The 21,134-nt window shown below is 42.4% G+C and overlaps 1 long non-coding RNA gene across 2 annotated transcripts in view; it reads right to left on the bottom strand.

Moving 5' to 3' along the window:
* Positions 1–21,134, bottom strand: part of LOC129061000 (uncharacterized) — a 52,295-nt gene that overhangs the window by 5,500 nt on the left and 25,661 nt on the right. The window contains exon 4 of one of the 2 annotated variants that reach the window (XR_008527921.2): positions 15,498–17,311. The exons of the other annotated variant lie outside the window; for it this stretch is intronic. This is a non-coding gene — a long non-coding RNA (uncharacterized LOC129061000). Of the gene's footprint in view, positions 1–15,497; positions 17,312–21,134 lie in introns of those variants that run through there. 2 annotated transcript variants of the gene reach the window in all.

The raw sequence follows: 21,134 nt of genomic DNA, 5'->3' as shown, positions 1-21,134 counted from the left end.
CCTGTGATACCAGGTGAGATTTAAAAGGACATGCTTGGCCAGGTGCAGTGGCTCATACCTGTATCCTAGCACTTTGGGAGCCCGAGGTGGGTGGATCACTTGAGGTCAGGAGTTCGAGACCAGCCTGACCAACATGGCGAAACCTGTCTCTACTAAAAATACAAAAATTAGCTGGGTGTGGTGGTGCACATCTGTAGTCCCAGCTACTTGGGAGGCTGAGGCAGGAGAATCACTTGAACCTGAGAGGCGGAGGTTGCAGTGAGCCAAGATTGTACCACTGCACTTCAGCCTGGGTGACAAAGGGAGATTCTGTCTCAAAAAAAAAAAAAACACATGCTAATCAGAACCTCAGAACCATGATCTTATAGTATGCATCACAATTGAGGGAGGGAGCTCTGAAACCCAGACCTGCTTTCAGTGGCATTTCCCCCACTTTAATCTCCAGGATTGGACACTGTTATAGCCTTTGGGCTGTCAATTTCCTTTTCTACTCAAGAGTTCCCTCAGATAACCTGCCTTCTGTCTTATCTTGTCAGGCCTTCACCCTCTCCAAGTTAGAAAAGGGTCCTTACAAGTTAGTAAATAGACTTTACATGTTAAGAGAAGGAAGATTTTTGTTTATAGGGGAGCCTTGACCAAAATCTCCTTTGAAGTAAGATTGAGATACAATGTTTTACCCCATGATGCTGATGTTACATCAAGTCAGCATTTTATTTATCCACTAACTTAACAACCATTGGTTGAGCTCTGAGAATTGCATGCACCACTCTAGATCCTGAATCTACACCAGTAAATGAGAGTTCAGCTGCCTCCTTTTGTGCAGTTTATTTTCTTGTGCGGGGACAACAGTCAACTGACAAGTAAGCAAATAAAAAAATAACAATATTATTGAGCTAAAAGGAAGAACCTGAGGCAAAACTAATATAAGAGAGTTTATCTGGGCCAAGCTTGAGGGTTGTGTAATTATCAGATGAATTCTTCCTGCTTGCTGCATAGACAAAACCAATTCACTGAGACCATGCTATTGCAGGAAAGAAAGAGTAATTGACATGAGACTGCCACATGGGAGACAGAGCTATTACTCAAATCAGACACTCCAAGGACTCAGTGGCTAGGGTTTTTATGGACCATTTGGTGGGCAGGGACCTAGGGAATGGGTGGTGCTGATTGGTTGGGGAGGAAATCATAGGGATGTGGAAAATGGTCCTCTGGGTGGGGCCACAGGACCTGATGGGTCATGAGTCACCGTCCGGATACAGTCAGTTTGAAAAACATTTCAAAAAATCAATCTTAGCTTCCACAATCATGATGTTATTTATAAGAGCAATTGGGGAAGTCATGAATCCTGTGCCTTCTGCCACATGACTCTGGAGCAGTAAGAGATTATAGAAACTACACCTACATCTTAGCAGAGTTCAGGCCCCTCTCATAATCTTATTCTTGTGGACTTTCATTAGTTTTACAGATGCAGTTTAGTTTTGTGAAGAGCTATTATCATCTTTGTTTTAAGGTTGAACTAGAAACAAAATCCCTCCCAAAGTTAACTTGGCCTCTACCTAGGAATTAACCGGGACAGCTAGGTGGTCAGAAGCAAGGTGGAGTCAGCCCTGTTAGATTTCTGTCACTGTAGTAATCGTAATCTTTGCAAAGGTGGTTTCAGTTGCAATTCCATAGGTTGGAGTTGCCCTCAACATACATCCAGTTAGCAACAGTTACAAATAGGTTTTTAAAGTAAAAGAAAGAGGCAGTTCCTAAGTTGTTCAGCAAGAAATTACATTAAAATAACATAAGCTATTGATGGACTACATACTGTTCTTTGTATCACAAACTCCCACAACGTGAAGATACTGGGTGAGGCGGCTAGTCAGGAACTAAATGGCTTTAAACCACGGTGGGAGCGTGGTGGAATGACTGCAGGCCCTGCTCCTGTCTCTCTGCGCCTGCGTACTTCACATAGTGCAGACTGCGCTAAGCTATTTTTCTTTTCTCAACATCAACAATAAGTGCTATGAAGAGCGTCTTAAAGAGGGATATGACATGGATGTTACTGCGCATTGGGTGACTGGGGAAGCACTCTGATGAGGTGACATTTGTGCAGATCCTGAATGACAGGAGGAAGCCCCAGGTGCAGAGGTCTGCCGGCAGAAACATGCCCAGAGTTTTCAAGGAGCAGAAACAATCAGCCCGTGTGGCTGGGAGGTCATGAGACCTGGTGGGCAGATCTAAGCAGTCCTGCATGCTGCCTTGTTTTACCTAGGACCTCAAAGAGTCGCAGCGAGCGGAGAGGGGACCAGGGACAATACAATTTCAGGAGCAGCAGGGGCCGTGGAAGCAGAGAAGGAAGCACCCAGGCAAGGCGTCCTAGGAGGTGAGGCGCTGGTTGTTGGGGCTCAGAAGTTAATACCCCAACAATATGGCACCTTGACATGCTGAACTGAAGAAGCCTCAAGGTCTTTCTCCCCAGCCCACCTCCTACCATTTCTCCCAAAGCACAGAAGGGAGTTAACATTTCTTTATCTGCCTAATAGCCGAACCCATTAAGGAGAACAGTTGTTTTAAATTCCCCTCCCTATAAGACCAAGAATGTAACCATGCCCGAACAGACCCATTCACAAGACAACGTAAAAATTAATCTCTATTCTCTGATCTATTCATTCTTCCTAGTAATCCCCTCAACAGAATTCCTCTTCTCTCCCTCCCACATCCTGTTTTGCCAGGATGGCAGACAAGCTTCTGAACCCCATTAGGGGGTGGGTGAGTACTCTGTGGTTCTCCTTGTGTGCATGTTAATAAATCTGTATTCCTTTTCTCCAACAAATCTGCCTTTTGCGAGTTCACTTTTTAGTGAATCTTCAGAGGGTGAAGGAGAAGTTTTCTCCTGTGGCCCCTATATGGCCAAGCATCATGCCCTGTCAGGCATGCACAGTGCATCTGAGCGACTCGCAGCAATGGCTCAGGATGCCACACTCTGAGGAGATCCTCCGAGTATCCTATCCTGCAACGCTTCAACCCACCACTTCCCTCTGCCTTGGGGAACTTAGAGGTCAACTTATCACAATTTTTAGGCCCTAACCTGAGTTCTGCAATCGTAGAATGGCTTTTGTTGCTGGTTGACTTACATGATTCCTTCTCTCAGTCATTTTCATTTCTAGACAACATTCTCTTCATTATATGGATGGCCTTGCCTTTCCTCTCTCCTCTTCTTCCAGTTTTCTTCACTGAGTGTTATTTATTCCCAATAGACAATGTTGGAGTTTGTCTGAGAGTTATAGAAAGGGAAAAAGTGTCCCTTAAGAACATTCCTAAGGAAAAATATGTCTTCTGATTTCTTGAGCTTAGAATATGCTAAAAGTAGAAGAAAGGATCCTAACTGACGTGAACTTACATCATCAGGGTCGGTTTAGTTTAAAAAATATTGATTTAATTTCTAATTTGTACTGGCACTACACATACAATGAGTTCATAACTATAAATGAGGTGAGATTGAAAAAATAAATATAGCCAGGCATGGTGGTGCACTCCTGTACTCCTGCATTCCTACCTACTTGAGAGGCTGAGGTGGGAGGATCCCTTGAACCCAGGAGTTCAAGGCTGCAGTAACATATGATAGCAGCATTGCACTCTAGCCAGGATGACAGAGCGAGATTCTGTCTCTAAAAGAAAAAAAAAAAAAATATATATATATATATATATATACACACATATATGTGTGTGTACTTATACACACATATATACACATTAAATATATACATAAAAAAGAATGAGTTTGGGGAAACATAATGAGTTTGGTTTTTTCCAAGAGACAGCTGGATATATGAATCTGGAGCTTAGGGAAGACATCAAGGGTGGAAATATATATGTCGACATCCTCTTTAATTTCAGGTAATTATCTTAGGATCAATCTTCCTCTACAAATTAGAAAGGACATATACTCAGAAGCTAGTAGTTATGAGATTTCCACAGATTTCATTCTACTTCTGGCACACTGCTGCACGCAAGCATCTAGGAACAGCACCAGGTATAAAATGCTTTATTGATCCGAGTGAGTCCAACTCATGACCACTCTTTCTCCACAGTATTTATCACAGTGGTTTTACTGATATCAGTGACTTGTTTTTTTCTAATATTGACTCCTCCTCCTGTTTCTGTTATCTGTTTTGATTTGGTTTTGCCATCAACGCCTTTGGCTGGAGTCATCTGCAGGATATCTCCTACTATACGAAGTGGTCAGACAGGTGGGACTGTGGCATTGCATCTCACAATGTGGAGTCTACATGGAAATGCACAGGTGATGCCCTCTGGGCCTAACCAAAAGCAGAACTTGGTCATTTGTCTCCACCATCATATCCTGAACCTACAACTTGAGACAAGCAGCACAAAATCACAAAGGTCCTGTAAGCGCCCAATGGGTTCCTCTTGCCTGCTGCCCAGATGCTGTCAGTTTATCAAGATGGGAATTGCAATAGAGAGTTTAATGCACAGAGAGTTGGCTAGATGAGAGACTGGACTTTACTCAAATCAGTCTGTTTTTTAAGTTATAAAGAACTAGGGTTTTTAAAGGATAATTTGGCAGGCAGGAGACTGAGAAATGAGGAATGCTGATTGATAGGGTCGGGAACGAAATCATAGGGATTCGAAACCATCTTCTTACACTGAGTCAGTTTGTGGGTGGGGGCCACACAATCAGTTGAGCCACTTTACTAGTCTGGTGGTGCCAGTTGAGCTATCAGAATGCAGGGTTGGAAAAAATACCTCAAACACCAATCTGAGATTTTAGAGTAGTGACGTTATCCATAGGAGCAACTGGGGAGGTTGGGAATCTTGGGGTCTTTGGCTCAAGGAGGGTTTGTTTTTTGTTGTTGTTGTTATTTTGTTTTTCCTGGAAAGGGCTATTATTATCTTTGTTTCAAAGTAAAACTATAAGGTGAGTGTGGTGGCTCAGCATTTAGAGAGGCAGAGGAGGATGAATCATTTGAGGTCAGGAGTTTGAGACCAGCCTGGCCAACATAGTGAAACCCCATCTCTACAAAAAATACAAAAATTAGCCAAGCGTGGTGGTACACACATGTAATCCGAGCTACTTTGGAGGCAGAGGTGGGAGAATCGCTTCAACCCGGGAGCCGGAGGCTGCAGAGAGGCAATATCACGCCACTGCACTCCTGCCTGCGCGGTAGAGTGAGACTCTCTCAGAAAAAAAAAATAAAAAGTTAAACTATAAACTGATTTCCTTCCAAAGTTAGTTTGGCCTGTGCCCAGGAATGAACATGGGTAGGCTAGAGGTTAGAGGCAAGCAGATTTTTCACTGTGATAATGTTCTGATGTCAATTTTTTCTCACTGTCATAATTTTGCAAAGGCTGTTTCAGTCCTGATGCTTGCTGATACTAGGAAACATCTTGCCTTTAAGTTCTTTCAAAGAGATGTGACATTTTAAATCTGGTGATTGAAATGGAAAAGTGGAAAACAGAGGAATAAAATTTTAAACTACTCATATAATATACAAAAGTATTGTAATCCCATGGATATATCTGAAAGTTTTACATTTGACTGATGTATACTATAATAATTGCACATTAAATAAATAAACAAGCAAGCAAATAAACTTGAACATACAACCCAGATAAAAGCTGCGAAGTTTCACATTCCTACTCAAGTAGAAAATGAAAATGAAAGGTTAGGCTGTTATTTTAGTTGTTTTGGCAGCTCTCAGTGGCCAGAGTAGCCATATGGCATCAGGAATCACACAGAATATGGTTTTTCTCACCATTAAAGCATCTACCAGAAGAAGAGATCAAAGATCAAGGGTTGCTCACAGACAGGTGCTAACAGCTACAGGGACCTGTGAATGTGCTCGGACCTCTCATGTATGCAACACTTTGACCAGACTAGCTTCCTGGGCAGAAGCCCTTCTCACAATCTAAAGAAATCCTTTAAGAATAAATAGTGACAGCTTTCCAACACCCATTTAACTCTAAGTAGCAAGAGAAGCTGATTGCATAGTTGTCAAGAATCTTAAAGAGAGAAAACTAGCAACACAGGAAGTTGGAGTTCTATCTTTACTAATGGTGTGCAAACCCCGTGTTCTGAATGTGCTACCCATCAGCAAAACAGGAATAACAAACCGTAGTAATCCACTAACAGTGACCAGCTGTAAGATGAGTCAATACATTCAAAGTGCACTGACGTCTACAAACTTGAATCCAAACATGTCTTATCCTAAATTTACCATCATTTATTTACCATAATATGAAATGTTTAGTGTTGTAAACACTATTGGTGGGCATTGAAAAGTAATCTAAGCAAGGGGAAATTACACTTCAAACATGGGCATCATAATGTTGAATATTAAATGCTTATTAATTAAAACTGAAAATTATTAGCAATAAAATTTTAATAACTTGTACAATAATACTGAGTGAAATTAATTTGCTAATAAAGTTAGAACACTAAGTGACCTTACATGAAATAATGTAAAAAAGTTAGTTACAAAATATATTTATGGTACCACATAATCTTTTAAATTAAAAAAATATGAGTATGGGGAAAGAAAGAAATACAGAAGGTAAACTGAGTAATGACTCTGGATTGAACATGTTCTAAAAGTATAATTTGAACTACTTCAAGTTCTTGTATCCTCTGCAGATTAGATTCTCATGGTAAAGTGGGTTTCTTGGAATAGCCTTTTCAATGCTAAGAAGAAAAACATGAGTCCTAGGCCTATAATCTGTCTAAATAGAAATCAGAATGAAATGAGAGCTTAGAGATGAAAAAAATAAGGTCCAAAGAATCTGAATGACTTTCTGGAGGTCACAAAGGGAACCATGCTGAGCAGGGACTTGAAAACAAATCTTCAGACAGGTGTCAGGTTAACCTTTGGTGGTGCCACACTTCCTATGATGAACTAAATCATTGCGTCTCCTCTCCATTTGGAGAATGCCTGCTTTACAGAGGTAGCTTTCAACCTTATCTTTAAGATGATAATTGGCTTTTTTTAATGCCCCAGGACAAGATGGGAGCCGCCTACAAGACTGCAAAAAAAGTCCTCACCAGGAACCAAATCAACCAGATTTTCCAGATTCCAGAACTGTAAGAAAAGGAATTTCTGTTGCTTAAGCCATGTGGTCTACGATATTTTGTTATGGCTGTCCTAGCTAAGACAGCCACTTATAGAATGGGAGAAAATATTTGCAAATTATATATCTGATAAAGGATTAATATTGAAAATTATATATATTTTAATAACCTAACAACTCAACAACAAAAAACAAACAATCCAACTCAAAACTGGGCAAAGAATTTGAATAGATATTTTTCCAAAGAAGATATTCAAAAAACCAATGACCGTATGAGAAGATGCTCACCATCACTAATCATTAGGGAAATACAAATCAAAACCACATTGAGATACTACTTTACACTCACTAAAAAGAATCTGTTATCAAAAGAATAAATAAAAATAACTAGTGTTGGTGATACAGGAGCTAGAAAGGAAATATTTAGGTAGTTAGTAAGGGTAAGAGAATCCCTGGCAAGGCTTCCCTTTCAACAAAAAGCAGCCCCCAAATCACGTCATTTCTAACAAACAGCAGCCTGTAAAATCAAGCTGCATACATAAATAAGCAAGCTGGAAGCTTGCATAGGTAAATGCTGGCAGCTGCGCCAATAGAAAAGGGCTACCTGGGTGCCAGACATGTTCAACGTGGAGGTTCCCACTTCCCTTTTCTTTGTGGCCACATGTGCACTAAAAAGACAGGCAACATGGTGCAGATCAGGTAGATACCCCAATTGCATAATAAAAGATTAGGGTGGGGCTGGGCCCTGGTGGCTCATGCCTGTAATCCCAGCCCTTTGGGAGATCGAGGCAGGCGGATCACTTGAGGTCATGAGTTCGAGACCAGCCTGGCCAACATGGTGACAACCCATCTCTACTAAAAATACAAAATTAGCCAGGTGTGGTGGCGCATGCCTGTAATCCCAGCTACTCGGGAGGCTGAAGCAGGAGAATTGCTTGAACCTGGAAGGCAGAGGTTGCGGTGAGCAGAGATCAGCCAATTGCACTCCAGCCCAGGCAACAAGAGCGAAACTCCGTCTCAAAAAAAAAAAAAAAAATTAAATAAATTAATTAATTAAAATAAATTTTAAAAAGATTAGGGTGGGATGGCCAGCTTCTGTGTGCACTATGCAAATGACACATGGTTCCAACCAATCCCTTGGGCCCTATGTAAATCATACACGACCTCCTCAAGATTGTCTATAAAAACCCCTGCATTTTACCATGAAACCGGAAGACCCACTTGGGAACCCCTCTCTGTCTGCAGGAGAGAGAGATGTTCTCTTTTCTCTTTCACCTATTAAACCTCTGCTCTTAAACTCACTTCGTGTGTCTGCATCCTTGATTTCTCTGGCGTGAGACTGTGAAGCTCGGGTATTTACCCTAGACAGTTACACCACTTCGCTGGCAAGGATGTGGATAAATAAGAACCCTTGTTCGTTGCTGGTAAGAATGTAAAATGGTACAGCTCAGAAAAAAACAGTATGGCAGTTCCCCCCAAAATTAAACATAGAATTGTTACAGGAAGGGGTCCCAATCCAGACCCCAAGAGAGGGTTTTTGGTCTCGTGCAAGAAAGAATTTATGGCGAGTCTGCAGTGCAAAGTGAAAATAAGTTTATTAAGAAAGTAAAGGAATAAAAGAATGGCTACTCCATAGAGCAGTCCTGAGGGCTGCTGGTTGCCCATTTTTATGTTTTGTTTCTTGATGATATGCTAAACAAGTGGTGGATTATTCATGCCTCCCCTTTTTAGACCATATAGGGTAACTTCCTGACATTGCCATGGCACCTGTAAAGTACCATGGTGCTGATGGGAGTCTACTAGTGAGGATGACCGGAGGTCACTCTTGTGGCCATCTTGGTTTTGGTGGGTCTTGGCCGGCTCCTTTACTGCAACCTGTTTTATCAGCAAGGTCTTTGTGACCTGTATTTTGTGCTGACCTCCTATCTCATCCTGTGACTTAGAATGCCTTAACTGTCTGGGAATGCAGCCCAGTAGGTTTCAGCCTCATTTTACCCAGCTCGTATTTAAGATGGAGTTGCTCTGGTTCACACGCCTCTGAAAGAATTACTAAAGGATCCATAAATTATACTTCTGAGTAAACACCCAAAAGAACTGAAAGCAGTAGGGTCTCAAACACATCTTTATACACCCATGTTCATAATAGTATTATTCACAGTAGCCAAAAGGTGGGAACAACAAAAATGTCCACCAATGGATGAACAGAAAACGTGTTATATACATACAATAAAAAACTGTTCAGCCTTAAAAAGGAATGAAAGTCTGACACATGCTACAACATAGATGAACCGTGAAGACATTACACTAATAAGTCAGACACAAAAGGACAAATACTGTGTGATTCCACTTTTATGAAGTAACTAGAGTAGTCAAATTTAGAGGGACAGAAAACAATGTCAGTTAGCAAGGGCTGGGGAGAAGGAGGAATGGGGAGTTAATTGTTTAATGGATAAAGAGTTGCAGCACTGATGAAGAATGAAAATGAACTCTTACATAATATCAATTTATTAATAATGAAGGATAAAGATGAGTTCTAAAAATGTTTAACACCCACAATTATTTGAATAGAAGACTGCTTAATTTCTCAAAAACATTCATTTCTTTAACCTCTAAAACACCTCAGTCATTTCAAAACTGGCTTTCTGCCATATTATTACAGAAGAGGTAAGAAATATCTCTTAGGATGGTTAAGTCTAGATAGTTTTTCTGTTACAAAGGTCTCTCTTCTGCTTAAACCAAATCTCTTACAATGAAATTAAATCTCATTTCTCCTTTTTTGATGTCTGGTGGATTTGTTGTATTTTATTTATTAAAGATTTCTTTTCCAAAATTAAAAAAAATATGGTAATTAAGCAATCTTTAGGAAAGCAATCACTTTATGCTACATTTCTATATAGCTTCATCTTCTTCACAGGGCAAGTTGCCAAACTGAATTCCTGAGATTGAAGCTTTTCCATCAGGAGCTTTGGTTGGATTGGCATCACAGTGGTTTGGGTAAATCCCTGCGATGTTACTGAAACAACGAGGATCATCTGCTGTGTGCCAACACTCACACCCTGGTGGGAAGCTGGGTTTATTGGTTAAATTTAATTAAGCATAGGTTTAGATTTCTGTGACCAATCTGTTTATATTCAAGTATAACCAGCCTTCTTAATGTGCTATTTATTTAATGAATAAAGAATTCAGAATTGTAGAGTTATGAAATTTTAAAAATATATTTTTAAGCAGTTTTCCTTTCAGAACACTAAATCACAAAATATATCTAATAGATGCCATTAATCTCATTGTAACTAAAATAAATTTCTACAATGCAGTTTCCTTCTATTCAAATATTTGCATGATCTGGAAGCTAAAATAAATATTCAGTGGGAAGCCAGAGGACAACTGTTTTCTGTTCTTTTGTAGTTCCTTACTTTGCCATATTTGTATTATGCTAAAATTTACAAAAGAAAAGTATCTCTTATAGGTAGTTACACATTTTGATTCATGAATGACAGTATCATAAAGCATTATATATATATATTCAAGATATATGCAGGTTTATTATATGGATATATTGTACAATGGTGAGGTATGGGCTTCTGGTGTGCCTGTTGCTCAAATACTGAATATTGTACCTATTAGGTGATATTTTAGCCCTCACCTCCCTATTCTCCCAGCTTTTGGAGTCCCCAGTGTTTGTTATTTTCCTCTGTATGTCTCTGTGTACCCGACAAATATATATTTTAGCAAGGAGATAATTCTAGTTAGTACATGGGCTATCGGCATCTGTTTTTCTTAGTGTAAGTCATTTTATTTTTTGCTGTCATTTATAATTTGAAAAATGGCTTAAGAGCATAGACCTAACTGGACAAATTTTGCGAAAAATAAGCTTATGGCTTTGATAGGTAGAATGGCATCCTTGCCTCCTGGTTTCAAATTCACACAGCATGCTGCATGGTGTTTGAGAGTTTGCCTGGAGCCTGAGATCTGAATGTGCTGAGACCAGCTCTGTCAGGGAGACCCTAACCCAGCGGCACTAGAGGAATTAAAGACACACACACAGAAATATAGAGGTGTGAAGTGGGAAATCAGGGGTTTCACAGCCTTCAGAGCTGAGAGCCCCAAACAGAGATTTACCCACATATTTATTAACAGCAAACTAGTCATTAGCATTGTTTCTATAGATATTAAATTAACTAAAAGTATCCCTTAAGGGAAACGAAGGGATGGGCCAAATTAATTGCAGCAGGAACACGCCCTTAAGACACAGATCGCTCATGCTTTTGTTTGTGGCTTAAGAATGCCTTTAAGCGGTTTTCCACCCTGGGCGGGCCAGGTGTTCCTTGCCCTCATTCCCGTAAACCCACAACCTTCCAGCTTGGGCGTTAGGGCCACTATGGACATGTTACAGTGCTGCAGAGATTTTATTTATGGCCAGTTTTGGGGCCAGTTTATGGCCGGATTTTGGGGGGCTTGCTCCCAACATGAATGAAACTTTCCACATTATGAAGAGACAGACACAGAGGCAGAGACACCAGGAGGTGACAGGGTTGGCTGAGGGTTGTCACCTCTCAGCCTTGTCATTTTTGATGTCAGCTGTACTGCCTGGTGTTATATCTTTAAAACAAGCCACAGATATTTTTATAACACTTGGGAAAGTTATATTGGCTACTGAAGAAAAAAAATTACAGAATTAACTGAGGTCTACTACAATTTAGTCATCCCTTCAGCCAGGCTCTAGACAAACCACTGGGGTTAACAGAATAGTCAAGTTAGGGTAGCCCCTACCCATAGCTCTCCAGGGTACTCCAAATCTGTGATCCTGTGGTGCAAGACATCCTAGGCTCACCCGCCCTGAGTGGCCCTCATCTCACATCCTAATGCTCCCCCAACCCACTGGCTCTGTGCCCTTCCTCAAACATGCTAAGCACACTTCCTCCCCACCCCCAGGACTATTGCACTGCTGTTTCTGTGGCTAGAAGATTTATCCTCAGATATTCTCACATCATCCAGGTCTCTGCTCAACTACCAGCTCTTCACTCAGACCTCCTGGCAACAATTCTGTCCTCATCTGGAGACTTCTCATTCTAACACAGGTCATCTCTTGGCCTGCTTCATTTATCTCCATACTACTCACCTTTACTGGATAATCATCAATCTACCTGTTCACGGATGTATTGTTTGTCCCCTCACTAGAATATAAACTCCATGAGGGCAGGGACTTTGTTTTGTCGATGCTGTGTTTCCATGAATTTATCACAGTGCCTGGAACATAGAGGATAACTGACAAATATTTGTTTGGGGGGAATGAATAAACGAATGAAGATATAATTTCTGTGGGGAGACAGACATGCCATAAATTACTGCATGGAAGCACAGAGTTCAAGTCTTTCTGGGGAGGAGGTAAGAGGAAAGGCTTCTCAGACCAGTGGCATTTGTTAGGGATTTTGAAGATGAAGAGATTGGTGCTAGGCAGAAAAGGAGGAAAAGGCACCCCATTGCAGGAGGAAACCCCAAGTGCACAAAGACATGAAGTTAAAACACTTGTTAGGGTCAAAGAAACGTAGGAGGTTTGGTGAGCATGGGAACATAAAGTGGGGCTGCACTGTAAATGCTTCCTACGCTATGTGTCAGCAAGTGGAGAAACTATGACTGTTAGAGCGTCAGGCACCACATCCCTCATAGGAACTCAGGGTCTTGGCACATTCAAGCTGGTTTATTTGAGGAGCATTAACAAGATATCTGCAAAGGTGGGTCTGAGTTTAAAGATTCCAAGAAGGAATAATGTCACCCCCTAGAGAGACTTTGCCAGCCCTAGGCCTGAAGGAGAAAAGGAAGGAAGATAGAACCCAGAGAGGGCAACTAGAAGAAACACAGAGCACCCTTGGGACCTGGTGCAGAGCAGGGGCCAGGGGAGGTCCCTGCCACAACTTGCCTTCCCCCAGGACCGTGCCATCTCTTGCTGCCTCCCATTGGCTGAACCTACCTGGAGGCCTAAGATAAGAGTTTTTTTGCTAATGCAGTTCCCACCCTTCCTGGACCACAGAGCAGGACAGCAAGAAAATTCTGAGGGACAACAAGAAAATACCCAGCACTGGAGAATTCTCTTTAGTGGGAAGAATGCTTTAGCACCTTGAGATAGATGGTGAGACCCAAAAGTCATGTCCAGGCAGCTGAAAGCATCGCTAAAAGCCTCACATGCAACAGTGAGAGAAGCTTTGTTTTGCCCCAAAGAAGGAGATGAGGGAAGAATGTGAAGAGAGAGAAGAGAAAAGGGAGGGAGAGAACCACTGTGTCTAGCCTGTACACAATGTAGCTCCTCCTCAAGAAAGAACCACAGGCATTCAGTGACTCTTTATACCCCGAAGTAGATACATTGTGTGACCATATCACTGATTTATTTTCTTCTGGAAACTGACCAAGAAACTAGGTTTCCTTGGAATTAGGTTTCCAAGGAACCAAAACAACTTGGTGGTACCCAAAGACAGCCTTTGCACAGAAGTGTGGAGGCAGAACAAGCCCTGAAATCCCTATAACTCTTTCAGGGCTATTGGTATTCCACAGACTGTAAAGTTGTCAGGGTTTGCTCAGTTTTACATAGATCTTACAGTTCCAAAGTATTATGGGTTATTTTTTATTTATTTATTATTTTTTTTGAGATGGAGTTTCACCCTCATTGCCCAGGCTGGAGTGCAACGGCGTAATCTTGGCTTACTACAACCTCCACCTCCTGGGTTCAAGCAATTCTCCTGCCTCAGCCTCCTCAGTAGCTGGGATTATGGGCATTCGTCACCACACCCAGCTAATTTTTTGTATTTTTAGTAGAGATGGAGTTTCACCATGTTGGCCAGGCTGGTCTCAAACTCCTGACCTCAGGTGATCCACCCACCTCGGCCTCCCAAAGTGCTGGGATTACAGGCATGAGCCACCACGCCTGGCCGGGTTACTATTATTAAGAAGTTTGGGATTTGTTCTCCAAGTAATGGTCAAGGTATAAAGGCCTTAACGTAGAGGGTTGTCACGGTGGTCGTATGAAAGTTGGGCTGGAGTTGGGAGAGACTCAGAACGGACTGGTCACTTAAGAGGCTAAGGAAATAGCTCAGGCCAGAAAGACAATGCCCTCACCTATGATGAGGCCAGAGAGTTTACTCTTGAATCTTCTTGATGCACTGTTCCAAACTTAAGTCATAAATATCATCCTTAATAAAATCACTCAGAGCCTGTATGATTTCACTTAGCCTTTGTCCTGATGCTGTTTCGTTTAACATCTGCCATTTGTTCAGTTGCCGCTAATCACTTCCTGTGTGCATTTTCTGAGTTTCTTTCTCTCTATCTGTTTGTTTTAAATAGGGTAACAACTTCGCTTTTCTCTCCCATGCAGTGTGACACTGTAGCTCCTCTACTCCTTACCTTCTGTTGTTTTTGGAAATTAATCATTTTAACCAGGGAATGATGGTTTCACCTTCCAAGATATAAATCCTTCGAGGTTCTGTTATGTCATATTGGAAGACAGAAGACATTTTTTTTTAACTAAATGGCGTTCTTTTTCTTTAAGAGATATTGAAGAAAACAAACGCTGATTTTTCAGTGGTATGCTCCTTTTTATTTTCAACTAAGACTAGCAGGGTGCTGGGCTATAACATAGTAAACTTGAGCATTTTGAAAAGATCAGAGCTTTCGTAATACCAAAAACATAACCAAAATTCACTGTAGATAACCCCCACTGTCCCACATGCTTATCTAAAAAGGCGTGACTTAAAAGGAATGCCAAGATTTAAAATGCCATTGTCTTTGGTGTAGACAACTTCCTAGAATTCAACAGTTCTATTTCCTGTAATTTTCTTCTTGGGGAAAACCATGAATTCTATGAGATGTGATATTTATTTGTGGCTCTGTTTTTTAAAAATTGTCAGACATGAGCCATTTTCCAATACTCATACAAGGACAAAGTTACAAATTAAGCCTTGGATAATATTCACCTGCAAATATTCTCATGTCTATCAACTCAAAAAAAAAAAAAAAAAAAAAACCCCACACACTTTCATTTACTAAATACATGCTATGGCTAAAAGAATACATATTTTAATAGCAGGATCCATCTTGAATTTTTCCTTATTTTTGATAAACCTAGTTAAACCATTGTTGGACTTTCTTCCATGGTGCATTGCAGGCACACTAAACAAAATCCCAGGGTACAAAATTACACTCATTGCTTAGATGCTGGGCTCACACCTAGACAAATGGTATGTTTTTAAAAATACATGCACCAGAGTTGCTTGAATCTCTCAATTGCTTCTCAGCAGTTTATAAAACAGTAAAAGAATTAAAGACTCTAATGTGGTTTAATGTCAAGAATTAAATTAGAAATGCTAAATAAAGAAACCTGCTCTTATTCAAAGAACATGCATTTGCATGTAAGATTCCAGCATAACTCTTACTAAGTCTTTTATTTCTTTTTTTTTTTTTATGAAGTATTTATTGATGATTCTTGGGTGTTTCTGGGAGAGGGGGATATGGCAGGGTCATAGGATAATAGTGGAGAGAAGGTCGGGAGATAAACACATGAACAAAGGTCTCTGGTTTTCCTAGGCAGAGGTCCCTGCGGCCTTCCGCAATGTTTGTGTCCCTGGGTACTTGAGATTAGGGAGTGGTGATGACTTTTAAAGAGCATGCTGCCTTCAAGCATCTGTTTAACAAAGCACATCTTGCACCGACCTTAATCCATTTAACCCTGAGTTGACACAGCACATGTTTCAGAGAGCAGGGGGCTGGGGGAAAGGCCATAGATCAACAGCATCCCAAGGCAGAAGAATTTCTCCTAGTCAGAACAAAATGGAGTCTCCTATGCCTACCTCTTTCTACACAGACACAGCAACAATCTGATCTGTCCTTCCTTTCCCCACACTTCCCCCGCTTCTTTTCAACAAAACCGCCATCGTCGTCATGGCCCGCTCCCCATGGTCGCTGTCTCTTCGGAGCTGTTGGGTACACCTCCCAGACAGGGCGGCCGGGCAGAGGCGCTCCTCACCTCCCAGACAGGGCTGCCGGGCAGAGGTGCTCCTCACTTCCCAGACGGGGTGGCCGGGCAGAGACACTCCTCACCTCCCAGACAGGGCGGACGGGCAGAGGCACTCCTCACCTCCCAGACGATGGGCCGCCGGGCAGAGGCGCTCCTCACTTCCTCCCAGACGGTGTGGCGGCCGGGCAGAGGCGCTCCTCACTTCCCGGACGGGGTGGCTGGGCAGAGACGCTCCTCACTTCCTCCCAGACGGGGTGGCCGCCGGGCAGAGGCAATCCTCACCTCCCAGTACGGGGCGGCCTGGCAGAGGCGCTCCTCACTTCCCAGACGGGGCGGCCGGGCAGAGGCGTTCCTCACTTCCCAGACGGGGCGGCCGGCGCTCCCCACTTCCCAGACAGGGCGGCCGGGCAGAGGCGCTCCTCACCTCCCAGACGATGGGCCGCCGGGCAGAGACACTCCTCATTTCCTATACGGGGTGGCGGCCGGGCAGAGGCGCTCCTCACTTCCCAGATGGGGCGGCCGGGCAGAGGGGCTCCTCACATCCCAGACGATGGGCGGCCAGGCAGAGACGCTCCTCACTTCCTAGATGGGGTGGCGGCAGGGCAGAGGCTGTAGTCTTAGCACTTTAGGGGGCCAAGGCAAGCGGCTGGGAGGTGGAGGTTGTAGCGAGGGGAGATCACGCCACTGCACTCCAGCGTGAGCAATATTGAGCATTGAGTGAGTGAGACTCCGTCTGCAACCCCAGCACCTCGGGAGGCCGAGGCGGGCAGATCACTGGAGGCCAGGAGCTGGAGACCAGCCCGGTCAACAAGGCGAAACACCGTCTCCACCAAAAATACAAAAACCAGTCAGGCGTGGCGGCGCACGCCTGCAATCCCAGGCACTTGGCAGGCCAAGGCAGGAGAATCACAGGAGCCGGAAGCAGGGAGGTTGCAGCGAGCCGAGATCACGGCAGTACAGTCCAGCTTTGGCAACAGAGGGAGACCAAAGAAGGAAGGAGAGGGAGACCGAAGAAAGGGGAGAGGGGAGAGGGGAGAGGGGAGAGGGCTAAGTCTTTTATTTCTATCTCATCTAAAATGACAAAGAATGGAAAAGTTCAGGCAATTTGTCCAATTAAATTATAATATGGGAGAGACATGGTGGCTTACGCCTGTAATTCCATTTTGGGAGGCCAAGGTGGGATGATTGCTTGAGGTCAAGAGTTCGAGACCAGCCTAGGCAACATAGTAAGACCCATCTCTACGAAAAAAAATTTAAAAATTAGCCAAGTGTAGTGGCACATGCCTGTAGTCCCAGCTATGCAAGAGGCTTAGGCAAGAGGATTGCCTGAACTCGGGAGGTTGAGACTGTAGTGAGCTATGATCATGCCACTATACCCCAGCCTGGGAGACAAAGTCAGACTCTGTCACTAATAAATAAATTAAATAAATAAATAAATAAATAAAATTACAATATGTATTCAAAAGTTATAAGTTTGATTGAAATTTAATAAGGGTGACTTGCATTTCTCGAAGTGCAATCCTCAGACTGAGATAGAACAGGAGTGGGACATGACTTCTCCTTCACACATTTTTTATTTTTTTCTTCTCTTCACAAAACCCACACCACTACTTCATGGATGGTATACCCACTAACCCTGAGGCTTCTGTCACACAAAGCAAATAGCCATTCTTCTGTGCTCTCATAATGTTCAACCATTGCTTTTACTTAGAGAATTCCAGAAACTGGCCTTAGGAGAGCTAAACATCAAACAAGGTTGCGAGTGTCCTTCCTTGGGAAGAAAAACTGATAAATTGATTACTGCTTCGCTGTCCCCACCAGACCACCAGGTGGTTCATTACTCAAGAGAACCATCACAACCAGGCATGCTGACCTGCATCCCCCACCCTTCACATGCTTTGCCCAGCCCAGCCTGCATACACTAGTCTTGAAATCAATTCCCATGTTTTGTCTAATTAAAAAAAAAAAAAAATCCCTAATGGCGTTTTTTTGGGAGCTAGCCAGAGGATCTTTACACCTCACCGTTGCTGTCTCCCTTGCACTTGAGCATAAGCCCCATAATAAAAGTCTTATCCAGAAAATCTGCTTGGCCATGAGTTAATTTCCATTATATGGGTAGCCAAAGAGCCTGTGGTCTGTAACAAAGCCACCTCTATCAGAATTATCTGAGATACGTATCAAAAATACCATTTCCCAAATGTAGCAAGAAAGCCTTGGCCACTCTTGGATCCCACAGTTTGTGCTCTTGGCTCACTGCCATGTGGCAATGCTTCCTTCACCTCTGCAAAGCTGGCTTTGATAAACTGTCATAAGGAACATCTGGCACTGCTACTCCAGGCTCCAGATAAATGCCAACATGGGAACAGAACATAAGCATAAAGTGATGATATGGTTTGGATTTGTGTCCACACCCAGATCTCATATTGAATTGTAATCCCCAATAATGGGGGAGGGATCTGGTTGGAGATGAATGGATCATGGGGTCAATTTACCCGCTGCTGTTCTGGTGATAGTGAGTGAGTTCTCACTAGCTCTGGTTGTTTAAAAGTATGTAGGGCTTCCCCCTTTGCTCTCTCTCTCTCTCTCCTGCTGGCCATGTGAAGATGTGCTTGCTTCCCCTTCACTTTCTGCCAAGATTGTAAGCTTCTTGAAGCATCCCCAGCCATGCTTCCTGTACAGCCTATGGAACTGTGAGCCAATTAACCTTCTTTTCTTTATAAATTATCCAGTCTCAGGTAGTTCTTTATAGCAATGTGAGAATGGACTAATAAAGATGTTCTTTTTGTTTTTACACCTTGCTCTAGCACTTCTGTATGCTTAAGATTTTGTTATATTTTTGTCACAAAGTGAAGTTCCCCCCTTAGTACCCCTAAATAAGAAAGGTAGAGTTGCAATTTAATGCTACTAACAGTTATAAAAGAAAGCAGCAGTTTCCCTTGGCCAGGGCAAAGCAGCCACTACAAAACTTGACCATGGTTTCACTTCACAAACTGATAAATGGCACTCCTTATGTGCCAGGCAGTGACCTGAGTGCTTTATAATCAACATTGACTTATGGAATCTTCTAGATGAGCCTATGAGGTAGGTACTATTGTTAGCCTCATGATAAATAAGGAAAGAACATTTTTGTAGTCAACTCTCTGTGAAGTTTGAGGCCCAAGTTCTTGGAACTTTGAAACATATCAGCCAATAACAAAACACTACGAACAAAAAGTTTGCTCCAGTAGAAGATGTGAAGCAACTGGTGCATAAAATACCTTGTTATTTGTAAGTGTAACTCTGGGTGAAAAATAAAAAGACTATTAAAAAACTCTTCTGTCAGGGGTCCTTTGGAGCTCTGAAGTAAATTTAAAACATAATGATTGGAAAGGAACCTCCTTTCACACTTGGAAAAGAAGTCCCCAAAACTCTGGGTGCTGTCTGAGACCTTGCAACTACAAATTGCTGGGGGTGGAGCCCAGGACACTAGGGTGGAGGCTGTCACTCCCCACACTACTGGGACTTAGAGACTCAGAGCCAGCTCTTGGTCCTCTCTGCAAAGAACACGTAGGAAATAGTTTAATTTTCAATAAAAGAAGAAATGTTTTTCAATGTGGTCATCTGCAGAAACTACAGTCCACCTTTATAGTGGTAAAATATAAACATGGTCTTGAGAATTTCCCTAAAAGATTCTGCATGGGTTGAAATTTGGGCTTCAAATCAGCAAAGGGAGGACAGGACACAGCTTCTGTGAAAGTTCCTCTAAGGAGGATGCAGCTTCAAGTGAGTAACCTGTGATACCTTTTCATTCTGGATGGATAGAAGAGCTTATCTGAAAATAAAACCTAAATTTGTGTGGGACTTTTTTTTAACGCCTTGCAATACCCGGATGGATGGATGGATGGATGGATTGAGACAGTGTCTCCTTCTGTCGCCCAGGCTGGAGTACAGTGGCAGAGTCAAGGCTCACTGCAACCTTGACCTCTCAGGCTATGGGGATTTATTGTGAAGCAAGAAGTATGTAATCAAGAAAGGGGAGTAGGGAGTGCAGTTGTACTTGAGAGAGAGTAGCACCCAATGGGGTTTGAGGCTTCCACTTCTTTAACCAAGGAATATTCACACCGATTCCTGGAAAAAGGTGAAGATTCCTTGGAACTGTGGTACCACCTATTTTTACCACAAATATAGATGTTCCCAAAACTGTCATGGCACTGGTGGGTAATGGATTTAATGTTTTACTGAGCATATAATGAGGTCCTAGGTAAAACCTAGGTCAAATCCAGCACCATGTTGGGTCCAGTTGGTCTCAGTCAGCTTGGTCCACTCCCTGGTTTTCAGGTTTTCTCATCCCCTAGCTCATGCAGCCATTTCAACAGTTTTCTTTGGCTAGCCATGTGAAACTGCTGCCTAGAATTTTCTCCTGTGAGCACCCTGTATTATTTCTGTCTCAACCTGAGGAGCTCTTCTGGTGGTCTTCATGTGGCTAAAGCTTGAGATACAACTAGCTGGGTGTAATGGCTCATGCCTATAATCCCAGCACTTTGGGAGCCTGAGGCAGAAGGATCACTTGAGCCCAGAAGTTTGAGACCAGCCTGGGCAACATGGTGAGACACTGTCTCTATAAACACAATTAAAAAAAATTTCTTTTAAAAAAGAATGAACTGTTAGTCCACAGAATAAATCATGGGCTTTGGAATGAGAATTGGGATTAAATCCAAAATTAGGTGACCTTGAGCAACACCTATAAGTTTCTATTCTGTTTCCCCAACTATAAATGGAAATACGATTATTCATTCTTTCATTCTGTAGGGGCTAATGAAAACTTTCCTTTCACCCTCTGAAGGTTCACTGAAAATCAACTGACAAAGGCAGATTGATAGGAGAAATGGCATACCCATTGATTAGTGTGCAGGGGGCAGGAGAAATCATAGAGTGATTGCTGCATCAACCATAAAGTACACATGGTTATATACCTTTCTTCTTAGGGGAAAGGATGATGGAAAAGTGCAGATTATTTTAGGGGGTAGTAAATTATTTTTAGGGGAATTCAATGGGCTTGAAAAACATGCAGTGACCTGAGACA

The sequence above is a fragment of the Pongo abelii genome, chromosome 7 (assembly GCF_028885655.2).
Source record: "Pongo abelii isolate AG06213 chromosome 7, NHGRI_mPonAbe1-v2.0_pri, whole genome shotgun sequence".
NCBI classification, from domain to species: Eukaryota; Metazoa; Chordata; class Mammalia; order Primates; family Hominidae; genus Pongo; species Pongo abelii.
The sequence above is the reverse complement of the archived record's forward strand: the minus strand, read 5'-3'. Positions and strand labels throughout refer to the sequence as shown.